Below are 5,831 nucleotides of genomic sequence, written 5' to 3'. Positions count from 1 at the left end.
GATAGATGAGTTAACATTCTAGAATATGATGGTCAGAAATAACTGTACAACACTAGCACTGTTTAAAATATTATATATATTATTTGTTTTTACCTTTGTTTCATGGCAAGTGGAATGCCAGGACAATTATGGCTTAGGACCTGGGTACCTACAAGACCGTCTTTTGCCACCAATAGCCTCCCACCGACCAGTTCGTTCTCACAGGGAGGGACTACTCAGGGTACCGTCAGTCAAATTATGTCGACTGGCGACTCCCAGGGGGAGGGCCTTCTCTGTGGGGGCTCCAACCCTTTGGAATGAACTGCCCCCGGAGATACGGAATATCCCTGATCTCCATGCTTTCCGCCGTGCCCTCAAGACCCTGATGTTCCAACAGGCAGGGCTAAACATACGAATATGTGAATGATTTTTTAAATGTTATCTAATTCTGGGTTTTATTTAATTGACCAAACTAAGTAATAATTTTAATTAGCAATTTTATGATGTTTGTGTGGCTATATTTTTCTTGACTGTACACCGCCTTGAGTCCTATGGGAGAAAGGCGGTATAGAAATATAATAAATAAATAAATAAATAAATAAATAAATAAATAAATAAATAAATAAATAAATAAAATTACATGGCTCAGGGCCAGGTTATCTTCGAGACCGCCTTCTACCGCATAGCTCCCAGCAACCGGTAAGATCCCCCAGAGTTGGTCTCCTCCGGGTCCCGTCAGCTAAACAATGCCAGTTGGCAGGCCCGCGGGGGAGGGCCTTCTCTGTGGCTACCCCAGCTCTCTGGAACCAGTTACCTCCTGAGGTCCGGATCACCTCCCACCCTATTGGCCTTCCGAAAAGCGGTGAAGACCTGGCTTTTCCGGCAGGCCTGGGGCTGTTGATCTCACTTTGCGATCTGATGAGATCCGGCCATGAATGGTATGAATGGGTTTTAATGTCTTTAATGTTTTTAATTTTTAAGTGTTTTTATAGTGATTTTTTGAGTGTATTGTGAGCCGCCCTGGGTCTTCGGAGAGGGGCGGCATATAAATTGAATAAATTAAATAAATAAATAAATAAATAAATAAATAAATAAATAAATAAATAAATAAATAAATAAATAAATACACTGTATTCAATATATTTATATGTAAACAATAAAAATATATTTTTTAAAAAAAACAGTCAGAGGACTGACTGACAGCCCCCCCATAAAAGAAAGGAGCTGACAGAGTAAACTTTGAGAGATGTTCCCTAGGACTTTCAATGATACCATCAACAGAAGTCTGCATTCATTTCACATTGGGTAAAAAACCTGAACTAAATTCGGCTCAACTCTTGTTTGCGGCAAATGGGTCTTTCAAGAGTTTCAAATGGATTTTCCCAAAGGTGCTTTTTTTTTCAAGAGGCAACTAGACTTTAGCTCAGGGGTGTCAAACTCAAGGCCCGGGACTGGATCCAGCCCATGAGTTGCTTAGATCTGGCGCATGAGGCTGCCCTGGAAACAGCAAAGGACCAACCCACAGTGCCTCTGCCAGGGAAAACGGAGGTCAGGAGGGCCGCATGTGGTCCTCCTGAGCTCCGTTTTCACTGGCAGAGGTTTGCAGGAGGCCGTCGCAGCCGAAAACAGAGCTCAAGAGCCTGTTTTTGCTGGCAGAGCACTCGGGCTTCCACTGGTGCCCCCGACATGAGTGACGTCGAGCTGGCCATGCCTACCCTGGCCATGCCCCCCTGCCCGCCCCCCCAAGGTCAAACATAACCCTGATGTGGCCCTCAATGAAATCAAGTTTGAGACCCCTGCTTTAGCTCTTAGCTGGACACTGGCTTTTCAAAATCACCCCCCCCCCATTTCGTGGGCCAAGAATTCAGATGGCTGCAATAGGAACGACTTCAAATAAACACAAATGGGCTTGTGATATAAAATCACCCCTATTGGAAAATCAAGTACAACATTATTGTATTATTAGATTCTTAGATTGCTATAAGCCTAGAAACCAGGAGACTGGGAATTCTAGTCCTGCCTTAGGCATGAAAGCTAGCTGGGTGACTTTGGGTCAATCAGCAGGAGAGTGGGAATTCTAGTCCTGCCTTAGGCATGAAAGCTAGCTGGGTGACTTTGGGCCAGTCATTCTTTCTCAGCCCATCCCACCTCACAGGATTGTTGTTTTGGGGAAAATAGAAGGAGGAAAGAGTATTAGGTGTGGTCACCACCTTGAGTTGATTATAAAAATAATTTTTAAAAATCTATTTTAAAAAAAAAAAAAAAAAGCCAGTACCATAATATGCTCCATCGGCACCATCAATTGCAATATACAAGCCATAGGCACAGCATGTATATCTGTAAGAGTTTTTGTCTATACCTTTGTGATAACATCTGACGGCTGTAGCCAGGGGGACGTTTTGTCAGGTTCGCCTGATTCGCCAGTTGCGACCCTTTCTTAATCGGGATTCCATGTGCACAGTCACTCATGCCCTCGTCACCTCTCGCCTGGACTACTGCAACGGTCTCTCCATGGGGCTCCCCTTGAAGAGCACCCGGAGGCTCCAACTGGTCCAGAATGCGGCTGCGCGGGTAATTACGGGAGCTGCATGGCGCTCCCACATAACACCGCTCCTGGGCGAGCTGCACTGGCTCCCAGTGGTCTTCCGGGTGCGCTTCAAGGTGTTGGTTACCACCTTTAAAGCGCTCCATGGCATAGGACCTAGTTATCTTCGAGACCGCCTGCTGCTACCGTCGGCCTCCCATCGACTTGTGCGCTCCCACAGAGAGGGCCTCCTCGGGGTGCCATCAGCCAAACAATGTAGACTGGTGACCCCCAGGGGGAGGGCCTTCTCTGTGGAGGCACCTACCCTATGGAACCAGCTGCCCCCTGAGATAAGGAGAATCGAAGACCTTGGTGCCTTCCGCCGTGCCCTTAAAACTTTCTTTTTTCAACAAGCCAGGCTGGCTTAACATATTTTTAAATTTTAAATTGGTTTGTCATTTTAAACTGGGGCCAAATTAATATATATTCTTTTAATTGTTCTTAATGTTTGTATTGTATGTTTTTATCTGGCTGTACACCACCCTGAGTCCCTTGGGAGAAGGTGCGGTATATAAATTTGAAATAAAATAAAAAAAATTAAAAAAAAAACAAAAGGAACAGATCAATATTGTATGCATGCACATCTGCTTCCAATGATATCTGTTTACGTATTAGTGTGCAGGACAAATTTGTAAACATGTACATTTGAAACCTGGGGAGAAAATAATACCGGCTTTCTCCTTTTATTGGAACAGCATGGCATGGTGGCATATGAACCACACATGTAAATAGCCTTAATATTGGACAGGTTTCAAGGAACACATGTACCTTTTTGCCTGTTTCGTATTGCCATCCAATCCAGGTCTGTTTATATAATTCCAATGCAAATTATCATCTAATTGCAGGCCTAACTGGAAGAGAATCTACGGAGGAATACATATCAAAGTAAAACCACCACAATTACAAGCTTGCATTCAGTTTCTTTTAAATTTGTACCGTAAACACGACAGCATTTCTGGGGGCAGGCAGCTGGGAAACTGAACTTGGATACCAGCTCGTGATTTAATTTGGACTCGTGGAGGATCAAAACGTAATGCATTTCAAAGAGGTCGTAAAATCACAGTACTTTAAATACTGTCAAATCCATTCACCCACTTCTGTAAATGTAAGCAGACATTCCAAGGCAGACAGGATTGGGAGGGAAAGAAAAGAAAAGAAAAGAAAAGCCCTCTTAAGATTGACGTATTCTGGGCAAAAGTTAGAATATTTATTACATGGGGTTACCTTTCTAAGAAATTGCAATGGAGCATTCTGCAAATAAATGGGTGGTGATTCTGTTGTAGGTTGGAGAATTGAGTGAAGAGTCACCCTGTCTTATGATCACCCGGTGTGTATAACGATGCTATTAGGTATTCACTTTGAAACACTCGTGCAGGTACAGAAAACGGAGGGGGAGCCAGATACAGTGATTTGAAAATGTACAGGCTTCTAGTCCTCAAGTATTTGGGGGGGGGGGAATGGAGTGATTCAGGAAACAATTCCATTTGAGTTTCACTGGACATTCTTCAGACATGCTGGTTCCACTCTCTGCTCTGAGAACAGAGGTGTAGAAATGAAGTTTATATATGTGTATGTATGTATGTATGTATGTATGTATGTATGTATGTATGTATGTATGTCTTTGGTTATTTGGATTTTCTCCCACGTAAAATTGGAAGTGTCTTGGTGACATTTCGACAAAACGTCACCAAGACACTTCTAATTTTACGTGGGAGAAAACCAAATAACCAAAGACCTACATACAAATACCCACGAAAACCATCTGCTCTGTTTTTCCCCTCTTTTGGGGAGGCTCAAGGGAGGCTTTTTGGTAAACTGGAGGAAAATGGGGAGGGGGATTTTCCTGCTGTCATCCATTCCTCAAGCTCAGTACAGACTGAGGGAAGAATGACAGGCAGGAAAATCCCCCTCCCCATTTTCCTCCCCCTGGCTCAGCTGATAAATGGAGGAGAACTGGCTACAACACCAAAGGTGTATAGAACACTGTTACTTTCCCAGTGACATGGTACCTATTTATCTACTCGCATGCTTTCGAACTGCTAGGTGGGCAGGAGCTGAAGCAGGAACGGGAGCTCACCCCATTGCATGGCGCTTGGGTCTCGAACCTGAGCTGTCAGTTTTCCAGCAGACAAGCTCTGCATCTTTAACCACTGACCCATGACATCTACTCAGCCTATTCCTACTCAGCCACAAGTTTGCCTCTCTCTCCCCCCCCTATTTCACTAAGTTGTCATGGGACAAAACAGGAGGAGGAAGGATTATATATATATACACACCGTATGTATGTATATGTGTATATGAATGATTATATTAGAATATAATGATATGATTAGATTTACACCTTGCCTTTAATCAGAATCAGAATCATGTGTGTGTGTGTGTGTGTGTGTACACAAACACACACACATATTTCTGTGTCTTTAGTCTGTGATCCCCAAAAGTGTCAGTGATAAAACGATGATCTGCGTAAGTGAAGAGTTGTAGACCAAGATAAATTCGCTGAAGATATCTTCTCAGTAGTTTCTCATCAGGATGATGGCATGGAACCTCCGGGCTGGGAAATGAAGTATAATTTGACAGCAGACAATCATGACAGGGGAAGACAATCTTATCATGCTTGGTTTGAGCTTCTTAGGCTGCTGGATTTCATCTGTGGACACCGGAAGAGAAACTCCAGCAGCCTTGGATCTCATCTCTTCTCAGGACCTGCAAAGATGTCACCTACCCTGTTTTCCCCAAAATAAGACAACCCCTGATAATAAGCCCCAATTGGGCTTTTGAGCGCATGGCAATAAGGCCAAGCGCTTATTTCAGGGTTCAAAAAAAATATAAGACAGGGTCTTATTTTCGGGGAAACACGGTATCTAGAAATGGACGGCATTAATTCCAATCATGTTGCTTTTCAATCAATGATCATTCACCTAGAGCAGTGGTTCTCAATCTTTTCTTCACCAAAAATACCTTTTGTGGCCACGGACCTCCAAGACTTAATTCCAGATTTAAATCATAACATTTCTTTAAGTCTTCGTGGACCCCATGATGTCATTGCAGCTCCCGAGGGGTTGCTAGTTACTGGAGGGAGTACAACTTGCATTCAACAGTACTACGAGGAAATTGAGTCAGAAAGTAAGTTTCTTCTCCTAGTTTGATGATGAAGTTGCCATAGCAACATGTACAATTTTCTTCCCATCATCTATTCCCGCCTTGGCTTCCCACGCTTCCGTTCAATCCCAAGAGAAGACATTAGAAAGGAGTTCCTTCCAAAGTG

This window comes from Pantherophis guttatus, chromosome 12, assembly GCF_059756535.1.
Source record: "Pantherophis guttatus breed Tessera chromosome 12, ASM5975653v1, whole genome shotgun sequence".
In the NCBI taxonomy this organism is placed as follows: Eukaryota; Metazoa; Chordata; class Lepidosauria; order Squamata; family Colubridae; genus Pantherophis; species Pantherophis guttatus.
The sequence above is the reverse complement of the archived record's forward strand: the minus strand, read 5'-3'. Positions refer to the sequence as shown.